Here is a 12791-nt window from a genome sequence, read left to right on the forward strand (position 1 = left end):
TTTTTATGGGGGATTAATATTCCATTGTATATATGTACCACATCTTCTTTATCTACTCCTCTATCGAGGGACATTTAGGTTGCTGCCATGTCTTGCTATTGTATACAGTGCTGCAATGAACACTGGGGTACATGTATCTTTTCCAGTCATGGTTTTCTCTGGATAGATGCACAGGAGTGGGACTGCTGGATTAAATGGTAATTCTATTTTTAGAACAGTGCAAGAGGGGTCCCTTTTCTCCACACCCTCTCCAGCATTATTGTTTATAGACTTTTTGATGATAGCCATTCCGGCTGGTGTAAGGTGCTGCCTCATAGCAGTTTTGATTTGCATTTCTCTGAGAATTAGTGATGTTGAACATCTTTTCATGTGTTTTTTGGCCATGTGTATGTCTTCTTTGGAGACTTGTCTGTTTAGATGTTTGGCCCATTTTTTGATGGGGTTGTTTGTTTTTTTGGTATTGAGCTGCAGGAGGTGTTTATAAAATTTGGAGATTAACCCCTTGTCAGTCACTTCATTCGCAAATATTTTCTCCTATTCTGTGGGTTGTCTTGTCATTTTGTTTATAGGGTTTCCTTTGCTGTGAAAAAACTTTTCACTTTAATTAGGTCCCATTTGTTTATTTTCATTTTTATTGTCATTACTCTAGGAGGTGGATCTGAGAAGATATTGCTGTGGTTTATGTCAAAGAGTGTTCGGCCTATGTTTTCCTCTAAGAGTTTTAGAGTATCCAGTCTTCTTTTAGGTCTTTAATCCATTTTGAGTTTATTTTTGTGTATGGTGTTAGAAAGTGTTCTAATTTCATTCTTTTACATGTAGCCATCCAGTTTTCCCAGCACTACTTATTGAAGGGACTGTCTTTTCTCCATTGTATATACTTGTCTCCTTTGTCTAGGTTAGTTGACTGAAGGTATGTAGGTTTAATTCTGGGTTCTCTATCCTGTTTCACTGATCTATATTTCTGTTTTCATGCCAGTACCATACGGTTTTGATGACTGTAACTTTGTAGTATAGTCTGAAATCAGGGAGCCTAATTCCTCCCACTCCATTTTGCCTTCTCAGGATGGCTTTGGCTACATTTTATATTATATTACACTTCTCATTTTACATTAGATTCTTGGACTCCTGGAATTTAAAAAACTTCCTTCAAAATCCTACTTGATGAGTCATTGTTGGTTAAAACCTACATTACCATATTTTTGTTTTGTTTTGCTTTGGCCACACCTGTGGCATGCAGAAGTTCCCAGGCCAGGGATCAAACCCATGCTACAGTAGCAACACAAGCTGCTATAATGAGAATGCCAGATCTTTAACCCACTGTGCCACAGGAGAACTCCTATATTACCATGTTTTAAGTCAACACCTTTCTGGGCAAAAAGAGGAACTTTGGACCTCTTAAGAGAATGTTTTCCTTTTTCCCTTATTAAAGTACAAAACCTTGTGTTGACAGGTTTTTGGTTTTTTTTTAAACTCTCACAATTCCAGGGACATAAAGGCTTATGCAAGGGACAGAAAGCAAAGTGCTACTACTTGGCAAAATCAGATCAGCTCCTGTAATTGTAAGAGCTCTCTCCAGAAGTACATCTTCAAAATCAGTAAATGATTAAAAGTCTTCTCCAAAACATGCTCTTTCTAAACTATCCCAAATGAATTCATAAGAAGGATGCAAAAATTAATCTAAGAAATGCTCAAAACTGAATTTATCTGTAATGTGCTGAGGATGATGCCCAGAATTACAATTCTATCTTCCTTAGGGAGTCTGGCAGAAACTGGTTGTATCTGGGATACTAGGAAGTAGCAGAAATAAGATCACTGGAAGGCAGTAGAGCGTGGCCAAGCCCTAGGCCTCTGAAGTCAACAGACCTGGCTTCAGTCACTTCCTAGAAATGTAATCTCTGTTTCTCCTGTAAATGTGGATAATAATACTCTATACATTGTGAAATGATAAAATGAGTTCAAGCACAGAGTGTTTAGTATAATGCTTCACATAAAGGGCTCAAAAGATTTTTTTGGCTGCCATCATCTATAATTTAGAACAATTCTGTGGAGTGCTTTATTGAATAAATTGAGTAGTTAACATAATTTCCCACTGATTCATATACCAGACAGTCAGCAAATAAGTACTGTTTAGTAATAATTGATGTTTGTAACAATGACCACCTCCCATTTTCTCCCCTACCCAGTACTGTAAAATTGTGAATTTTCAAAGGAAGTTTAAATATTGGAGATTATATGATATTGTAAGACCCAAGAAGAACTGGAGCTGAGACTTTAAGGAAAGAGTGAATGTATCACTAGGACTAAGAGATTGGGTGTGTGTATAGAGCAGCACTGTTCAACATGAATTTAATGCAGGACACAAATGCAAGGTGTATATGTAATTTAAAATGTTTCAGTAGTATATTAAAAACAGTAAAAAGAGAAGCAGGTTAAAGATCTGGCATTGCCACAGCCATGGTGCAGGCTGTAACTGCCAAGTGGGTTTGATTCCTGGTCAGGGAACTTCCATGTGCCACAGGTGTGGCCAAAAAATAAAAAATAAAAACAGTAAAAGGTGAAATAATTTTGTAATGTTTTTATTTAATCCACTATATTTTAAAACATTATCATTTCAATGGTTATTAATGATTAATAATTTATACTTTCTGGAGTTCCTGTCATGGCTCAGCAGTAACCCGACTAATATCCATGAGGACTTGAGTTTGATTCCTGGCCTTGCTCAGTGGGTTAAGGATCTGGCATTGCTGTGAGATGTTGTGTAGGCTGGCATCTACAGCTCCGATTCAACCCCTAGCCTGGGAACTTCCACATACCTTGAATGTGGCCCTAAAAAGACAAAATTTTAAAAATTTACTCTTTTCATCATAAGCCTATATTTATTTTATTCTTACGGCACATCTCAATTCAGACTAGCCCTATATCAAATGCTCACTCTCCACATATGACTCGTGGCTAATGTATCATACATACAACACAGATATAGAAGGTATGTAGGAGATTGTCAGAGATTCTCTGGTGACCTTGCTATGTCATTATTATTTAAAACTCCATGGCTGTGAAAGGAACTCAGGTGCAAGCTAAATAGATTAGAACACTCCACTGGCTTGTGGACTTGTGGACTTTGTACGTTTGGATTATATGACTTGAAAATGAAGGCATGGTTGAATATTCTTCGGGATTTTGTGTGTATATTAAATTGGCCAGTGTTAAGACTGCTTTATTACAGAGTAACCATATTTCTCTTCGATAACATGGTATATTAGTCTACTCAGGCTGCCATGACAAAATACCACAGACTGGATGACTTAAACTACAGAAGTTTTTTTTTCTCACAGTTCTGGAGGTTTTGAGTCCAAGGTCAAGGTGCCAGCAAAGTAGGTTTCATTCTGAGGCCTCCTGGCTTGTAGGTAGCCACCATCTCACTGTATGTTCACTTTCCTTGACATGTGTACCTGGACAGGGAAAGACATCACTCACCTCTTATAAAGCCACCTGCTGCCTTAGAACCCTGCCCTTATGACCGCATTTAACCTTAACTACCTGCTAAAGGTCCCATCTCCAACTAAGTCACATTGACTGTTAGGACTTTAACATAAGAATTTAATGAGGATCAGAGAGAAAGATAAATATCATACAATATTATTTATATGTGGAATCTTAATATGAATTAACAAAACAGAAACAGACTCACAGACATAGGAAACATATTTCCGGTAACCCAAAGGGAAAGGGGTGGAGGAAGGATAGATGAGGAGCTTAAGGTGAACACATACATGCTACTAATATAAAACAGATAAACAGCAAGGTCCTACTGTCTGGCACAGGGAATTATATTCAATATCTTAGAATAACCTATAACGGAAAAAAAATCTGAAAAAGTGTATATATATATACATATATATATATATATAACAGAATTACTTTGTTTTACACCAAACTAATACACCATTGTAAATCAACTATACTTCAATTAAAAAAAAAAAGAGGCGCTCCTATCCTGGCTCAGCGGTAACAAACCTGACTAGTATCCATGAGGATAAGGGTTTCAATCCTTGGCCTTGCCCTGTGGGTTAAGGATTCGGCATTGCTGTGAGCTGTGGGGTAGATCACAGATGTAGCTCAGATCCTGTGTTGCTGTCTGTGGCTATGGCTCAGGCTGGCAGCTGCAGCTCCAATTCGACCCCCTACCCCCTAGCCTGGGAACTTCCGTATGCTACAAGTGTGGCCCTAAAATGACAAAAAAAAAAAAAAAAAAAAAAAAAAAGCATCTATCCCTTGATCGTACTCCTTGGCTAAAGAATTTTCCAGTTGAAACCACGAAATTAAAAAAAAAAAAACTTAACCAATAGCTTTTGCTTTATTTTTTGTTTATATTAAAAGGAGGAGAGACTCAGACTTGGAAGCTCTATAACCGGAAACGACATGAGCCTCTGCTGACATCACTGCTGCTGGGACACTCTCCTGGACTGCTGTCCCTATGGCCTCTCAATTTGTGTATCTTTGCCTCACAACTCTTCCCTTGTCAAAATATGTCCCATGACATGCCCTGCTCTCCCCGTTATTTTCTTGCAAACTGAGGCCTCTCACAGATTTCTGATGGTTGGTTAGAGCCTCTGTCACATCAGTGGGCTAAGCCAGAAAGAGGCCTAGGAGAGTAAGTGCCAGCCTTCTACCTCGGGGAGGTAAACCCACAAGGTAGGAGATTCTCTAAGTATTGGAAGTATGGTGTTTTTTTTTTTTGTCTTTTGTCTGTTTAGGGCTGCACATGCAGCATATAGAGGTCCCCATGCTAGGGGTCTAATGGGAGCTGTAGCTGCCAGCCACAGCCACAGCCACAGCAACGCCAGATCTTTAACCCACTGATCGAGGCCAGGTATCCAACCCGAAACCTCATGGTTCCAAGTTGGATTCGTTTCCAGTGCACCGCGACGGGAACTCCCAAATGGTGTTTAGATGCTATGAGCAGTCTTGGCACTATTTAACCACTTTTTATAATCTTTAATTTTTCTTTCTTTCCCTTTTTTTTCTCCAAGTATGGAATAGGAATGAATTTGCTAAATTATTAGATACGTAAGTTTATTTATTTTTTTATTTATTTATTTATTTATTTTTTTGTCTTTTTGTTGTTGCTATTTCTTGGGCCGCTCCTGCGGCATATGGAGGTTCCCAGGCTAGGGGTTGAATCGGAGCTGTAGCCACTGGCCTACGCCAGAGCCACAGCAATGTGGGATCCGAGCCGCGTCTGCAACCTACACCACAGCTCACGGCAACGCCGGATCGTTAACCCACTGAGCAAGGGCAGGGACCGAACCCGCAACCTCATGGTTCCTAGTCGGATTCGTTAACCACTGCGCCACGACGGGAACTCCCAGATACGTAAGTTTAGAATTCATTGTCATTACTGCCCAATTCAGTTGCTGACAATAATATGTAGCAGATGCTACAGTGCAAGTTAATAAATAATTTGAATAATTATTTTTTGTACTATGGCCTGTGATTGCAATTCATTCGTCATGTCGGTTTAGTAATTATTCTTTTGACACTTTCTGAAATGTTTTTAGCTTTCTAAAAACATTTTTGCTGCTGTCTTTTAAATTTCCTTTTGTTCGTTCAGTTCATTCCTTCCATCGGTACCGATTCTTTGGAAAGCCTCATGGCTCTTTATGGTCTACTTCTGTTTAAGTGTAAAGAGGAATGTGAGATTCTTCAATTTTTATCTTATGGTAAAAAAAGCCAAAGCCAAGGTCAAGCTTATTTACCATTTCACAGGCATAGTTTTGGCCTCAGCATTCAAGGGCATATTTTCAGCTTGTTGCAGACCATGCTTTGGCCTCCCTTCTCCAAACTTGGCTCTTTCTTAATCAGGAAACAGGGCAGGGACAGGATTATTTTACTGTCACTTCAGTTTCTCTAAAGCTACTGTGTCCAGAAGTGAATATGGCGTAACCAAAATTAATACCAACCTTTTTTTTTTTAAAGCCTGGATATTTTTAGAAAGATCAAATAATCAGTGTAAAATTTCACACAATCTTTCACACAAATCTTTCACACAAATATATATAGACTGATGTCACACAAAAGTATTTCCAGAAAGCTACTCAAGGACAGAAAAACATGTGTTGGAGGTGTTCAGGGTGATGGTGGAGTATAAAGTTGGTGGAACAAAGAAACTGTAATGAAGTTTGTCCATGCTGCTGAGACATTTGGAAGATGGGTTCAAAAGAGGCTGAGAATAAAATAGAGCAAGCATCTAGTCCTGTGTCTCTTTTGAGACACTGGCATGGATATGTAAGACAAGATAGAGAATTATACCCTATTCCTCTCTCCCTGATTCCCAACAGTGAGGCTGCAGTGGGAAGTGGCTTCAGATGTGGACAGAGCTAGAGGATGGGAAAAACTGTCAGGATTAAGATGCATGTATCTGGGAGTTCCTGTCATGGCTCAGCAGAAATGAATCCAACTAGTATCCATGAGGAAGCAGATTCAATCCCTGGCCTCACTCAGTGGGTTAAGGATTCGGCGTTGAGGCTCCGACCCCCGTGGGTGAAGGATCTGGAGTTGAAGCTCCGATTCAACACCCCCACCCCTCGCCAAATGGGTTACCTAAGTTAGTCTTCCAGACAGACAGCCAAGTTTGTCTCATGACCAGAATCATTACTTCCCCAAAGCAGTGGACAGGAGGAAACCAAGGAACAGGCAGCTCAACAACTGAAGCAAATTTCTGCAACGAGTTGGAACTTACTCAGAGTTAATGGAAAACATTGCCGGAGTTGTGTTTTGTTTTCTCTTTTTAGAGCCGCACCTGTAGCATATGGAAGTTCCCAGGCTAAAGGTCAAATCAGAGCTGCAGCTGCCAGCCTACACTACAGCCACGGCGACACTGGCTCCAAGTCACACGTGCCACTACGCCACAGCTTGTGGCAACACCAGATCCTTATCCCAATAAGTGGAGCCAGGGGTCAAACCCCTATTCTCACAGAGACATAGAGTCCTTAACTTGCTGAGCCACAATGGGAACTCCGGAGTTGTGGTTAATGGTAATAATCAAATGACATTTTATCTCTTTTCTACTTCTATTTCCACCCATCTGACTTAATATTCCCTATATTTAGGCATCTATTGATTTCGTAAATTCTCATGAAACAGATAATATTATGTTGCTCACACAAAAAAATGGGGTATAAAATCTGGAGACAGGCTCTCTCTTAACCTACATTTCAGAAAACAATGAAAGACTATTTAAAGTATAGTCAACAACAACCAAAAAAAGTTTAGTTGACTTACAATGTGTTAATTTCAGCTGTACAGTAAAGTAATTCAGTCATACATATATATACATTATTTTTTATATTTTCCATTATGGTTTCTCCCAGGATATTGAATATAGTTCCTTGTGCTGCACAGTATGACTTTGTTGTTTATCCATTCTACCTATAATACTTTGCATCTGCTAACCCCCAACTGCCATGTGTTCCCTCACCCCTCAACTATTGTTCTTTGACTGCTTTTCTTTTGTTCCTGCATTCCTTCACTTCCCTTAAGATCATTAATTACTAAGACCTATTCAAGGGCAAGCCTTGTGGCCAGGCTTAGATCACGAAATGGCTTAGGCCTAAAATGCCTTTTCTTAGGTCAAGAAAGCCACTCTGTTTTCTTTCTCTCTTCCCCCTACCCAATCTGCTTATAACATTGCCTCAATTTCAGCACTTGGGAAAATTCTGAAGCCTATTCGTCAGGACAAATATATGATGGCAATATAGGTATAAACACCAAGACAAGTGCAGAAGTATTTTAAGATGCCATCCAGCATTGTGAGGGTTAAACAAGATAACACAGCATGATCCACTTTATTCTTCGAACTTTTTGGCAAGTCAAGGCTTCTGGAAGTTTATTAAAATTAATAGTGTTTAAGTCAAGTTATACCATGCTATGTTATCATGGCTTATTGTCCAGCTATACTAGGGGAAAGGAGGATAGAGAAAAACTAACACACGATGAAATCATGCTATGTACCAGCATTGTTCTCCACATCATACAACTGTGTTATTAAAATTATTTTAACAACCCTGAAAAAAGCATATTTCAAAATGTTTCTTATCACAAAAGGAATGAATATTATTAGAAAATACATATAAACAAAAAGAAAATTGAAATCCTATTGTACAGGAGTTCCCTGTTAGCCTAGCAGTTAAGGACCTGGTGTTGCCACTGCTGTGGCTTGGGTCTGTAAACTTCCTCATGCCTTGGGTGTAGCCAAAAAAAAAAAAAAAAAAAAAAATCCTATTGTACATAGAACAAAACAAACAAACTCTTTGAGGTTTTGATCAGTCTAAAATGACAGTTGAAACCAGGGGTGGACCTTAAGAATCCAAAGTATTTAGGTTAGACAGATCATTAACCCACAGTGCCACAGCAGGAACTCCTAACCACTTAATGTTTTCTTTTTTTTTGGTCTTTTTTTTTTTGTCTTTTTTTTTTTTTTTGCTATTTCTTGGGCCGCTCCTGCGGCACATGGAGGTTCCCAGGCTAGGGGTCCAATCGGAGCTGTAGCCACCAGCCTACGCCAGAGCCACAGCAATGCAGGATCCGAGCCACGTCTGCAACCTACACCACAGCTCACGGCAACGCCGGATCATTAACCCACTGAGCAAGCGCAGGGACCGAACCCGCAACCTCATGGTTCCTAGTCGGATTCGTTAACCACTGCGCCACGACAGGAACTCCCACTTAATGTTTTAATATGTTATTGGAAGTTAAATCTGCCTACCATTCTGATGATAATTTAATCGCAATGACCTCACTAATCTGGATGTGCTTTCTCAAGCAGTGTAAAAGACCACTCATTCTCAGAGCTAGTAGTGGCACAGTGGAAACTAATCCCACTAGGAACCATGTGGTTGTGGGTTCGATCCCTGGCCTAGCTCAGTGGGTTAAGGATCTGGCGTTGCTGTGGCTTGTCTGTGGTGTAGGAGGTAGCTGTAGCTCGGACTGGATCCCTAGCCTGGGAACCTCCATGTGCCGGAGGTGCAGCCCTAAAAAAAAAAAAAAGTGCTGATTCTCTTAAAATTGGAGATATACTAATTGATTTCCCTGTGGATCAGTTATTTTGCAGTGAAACCGAGCAGGACCCTGCAGGGCCTCTTCGTGTCCCCCTGTTTCTTATTTGTAGGAAAAAGGCTTCAGCCTCCCAGACTTTGCCAGAATTCCAAAGGGCAGATTCAGTTACTAATTAGGGAAGGGAGAGAATGCAGAAACATAGGAGGAGCAGTCAATAAACAATAGTGCAGCACTAAAGCAGGGTCCTGGCTCCTGGCGAATGGATATACATAGCAATGTCATCTCTGAGTTCTTCTAGGTGAACTAAAGCTCCCATCCAGGTGAAGGATAGCATGAGCAGAAGCTTGTGGACCAGAGACTGGTTGGAACCAGAGGGTTCATGACTGAGATTCATGGAACATCACCCAGTTACCTTACCACTGACAAAAAAAAGGTCATACCCCTTGCCGACCTTCCCCCAAATTCTGCCCATAAAAACTCCTTCTGAAAACCTAGGAGTTCTGGCTTTTTGAGCATGAGCTGCTCGTTCTCCTTGCTTGGCCCAGCAATAAGACTTTCTCTGCTCCAAACTCTGACATTTTGGTTTGTTTGCCCTCACTTGTGCATCGGGCACAGGAACTTGGGTTTGACAACAGCAGAGCTATAGCTAACAGTAGTCCTAAAACCACCATGATTTCCATTCAATTAATGTATTTGTGTTAGGCAGTTTTAGTCCCTGGGAAAAAGCAATGTGCAAACACAAGATTCCAGCATCATGATGCTTATTTTTTATTCTGAGAGCCAGAAAATATATATAGACAGATCATTTCAAATTTCTATAGGCATTTTGAAAAAAAGTATACAGGGCAACAGGGTAGAAAATAAACAGGCCTGTTATAGCATGGGGGAGAAAGACATCTTCTGCTATCTTTCTAAGTCTGGTAGGGATACAGTAGGATAGTTAACAAGTAGTTGCAGAAATCCCAGTAGGGGACCACAGATAGAGAGGGAAACCTTGGGACTTTGGGAGACCACTGTAAGTTAATAATGGCTCAAGAAAGCCCTCAGAATGTCTTGGAAAGAAGGAGCCTTGCTTACCTATAAAACCATAAAGAAAAGATGACCAGAGGCATATCTCAGCTCATTAAAGTAAAAGATAAAATGAGGCCTGCATTCAAGTTCAGGAAGATAATAATCCTTAGGACCGAGGACAGGAATTTAATGGAATGGTGACATTCCAAAGTAGGAAACTCTCACTATATGGAAACCTGAGCTAATTCAACATACATTACAGCACATGTTACCATCCTTCTGCTGATCTGAGTAAGCACCCTGACAGTCCTAGTTTGACCTCATAGGGCCAAATACTCTCTTACCCAATATGAAAGAGGAGCTAAGGATGTACGCCTGACGTCTACTTGCAGGATGAGGAAGGTGGTCTTTTTCCCCTCCCCCCTTTCCTTAGATTATAAAAATGTAGCCCACATCATCCTCAGAGCCAAGCCTGCCTGCCTGTATCCCTCACAAGTGTCCTATCTTAATAAATCTATTTCTTGCCTATTACTTTGTCTCTAGCTGACTTCCTTCCCTGAGACACAAAGAATCTAAGCCTCACTAAGTCCAAACACCTCGTAAGTGATTCTAATTAAAAAACCATGGGTTTGAGTCCTGATCTGGGTTTAGGCTGGGTTCAAGTCAGAGGTGTTTCAGTTTCAAGTCCTCCCGGCAGGTCTAAGAATTAAATCAACATGAAAAGATTAACAGAGATAATCAAACAAAAGTTTAATAATGTGTATATTATTTCTTGGGTGAGACCCAAGAAAACTGAGCAATTCTCTAAAATGTCCAGAAACTCTCACCTGGAATACCGACTTCAGCTAAAGACAAAAGACAACGTTGGGGGTAGTAGCCTGAGACTTTAAAGGGGAGGAAGGCAACTGACAAGGAGACAAAAAAAAGAGAATATTCAGGAAACAAATGTTTGCTGGGCCTGCAGAGACAATAGGACCAGGAGGAATTTTAACAAAGACTTTGCAGGGATGCTCACCTAGTTCTTAATATGCTTATCTATGGTGATAACTCCCTTCTAGGAAGAGGCCCTCAATCTACATTCTATTAGGTAGTTAGGAGAAAGGTCAAAGCTGATGAGTCTTTTGGTACTTAAAAACCAGTCTAAATTAATTCTTGTGCCAAAGAAACCCATTCTAGGGTGCCAAATTTTGCTTCCCTACAATGGCTAGAGTGGTCAAGGCAGCCCTCTTGTTGCCAAAACTCTGTCCACTGGTGCTGAATAGAAATTCACAGACAGAGTTTTGAGTGAAGGAGAAAAAAACAGCTTTATAGCTTTGCCGGGCAAAAGAGGCCACAGCAGGCCTCCTAAAGACTGTGCCCTCCCTTCGGAGAGATTAGGAAGTGGTTTTATAGTTTGGGAGAAGAAAACAGGGCCACAGATAAGGATCAGGGTAGATGGCAAGCTAAATTCTTCTCTGAATTTGGTGTTCAATGGCCCCAGGACTGGGTTTGGGCGGAGAGGGGGGGAGTTCTTCCTCTTTGGTTTCCATCTGTTGGGGGTTATGGTTCTGCAGAACTCAAAAATATTGTTACTCGGAACTGTAGCTGCCGGCCTATGCCACAGTCACAGCTCAATGCCAGATCCAAGCTGCTTCTGTGGATTATACCACACCTCACGGCAATGCCGGATCCTTAATTCACTGAGTGAGGCCAGGGATCAAACATGTGTCCTCACGGATACTAGTCAGGTTCATTACCGCTGAGCCACCACAGGAACTCTTGCACTATAGTTTCTTGACTGTTCCTCCCTTGTCCCAGATTAGCAACTGTTTGAACCTGCCCTTTGGAACTCAAGGAAGGTCTTGAAAACTGAAGCTTAGTCCCAAAAACAAGAAATGGGGGACACAGAAAGCCTTATGCCCAGGGGCCCCACAGGGCCCTGCTTGGTGTCTCTCCAGTTTGAGCTGACACCTGAATGAACACATCAGAGAAACAACAGTTAATGCTTGGCGAATACTGTCCTGGTCTCTCTCTCCCTGAGACCACACTGACTGTTATTTACACGTCTGCACATCTCCTTTACCCAGAAAAACCATGAAAGTCTAAGTCTTATTTCACTATTACAGACAGGAATCTGAGGTTCAATGGTTAGTAGGGCAAATAAATGACTCTAAGGGTATTTGCCTTCACATTACTGGCTAAACAACGGTGTTGCAATGTACTGTGGTACAGGTTCACAGACTGCTGAGGACACCTTAAGCTCTGGCTTCTCCAAGAAGGATCCAAAGAGAGGGGCTCAGAAGGCCACTGTCCTTCCTTCTCACCTAACCTTAACCTCCCTCATTTCCAACATAACGACCTAGGATCTAGAGCCCAGAGAAAAGAAAAGTAGGCAGATCCTCCAAAGGCTGACACTGCGCCAAGGATTTCCTGGCTGCTAGGAAGCAAACAATTTACCTATAGATCTCCAGGCAAGGACCAAAACTACAGGCGCGGAGGAGAAAACCGATGCCAAACACACTGCGCCAAGGACTTCCTGGCTGCTAGGAAGCAAACAATTTACCTATAGATCTCCAGGCAAGGACCAAAACTACAGGCGCGGAGGAGAAAACCGATGCCAAACTTCCTGCACAGCCACGCCTTCCCCAGCTGATCCAGCTCCACCCAGCAACTTTTCAGGGTTCGCGCGCCGCATGCACGTCACTTCCGCTGTCTCCGCGGCCGGTCGCCTAATAATATTACCA

General features: G+C 41.3%; 1 long non-coding RNA gene across 2 annotated transcripts; it reads right to left on the reverse strand.

Moving 5' to 3' along the window:
- LOC146400412 (uncharacterized) lies at positions 1–12724 on the reverse strand. Of its 2 annotated transcripts, none has more exons than XR_014812351.1 (2): positions 12611–12724; positions 1–3452 (listed from the first exon to the last, which is right to left on the reverse strand). It is a non-coding gene; the product is annotated as an uncharacterized LOC146400412 (long non-coding RNA). The 2 variants fall into 2 exon arrangements; XR_014812350.1 differs by having other exon boundaries at positions 765–3452; positions 12505–12724.
- Positions 12725–12791: the final 67 nt, after the last annotated feature.

Source organism: Sus scrofa, chromosome 8 (assembly GCF_054392235.1).
Source record: "Sus scrofa isolate SSC_HxYL_T2T_F1_AM1 chromosome 8, Sscrofa_HxYL_maternal_Yorkshire_Landrace_v2.0, whole genome shotgun sequence".
Lineage (NCBI taxonomy): Eukaryota > Metazoa > Chordata > Mammalia > Artiodactyla > Suidae > Sus > Sus scrofa.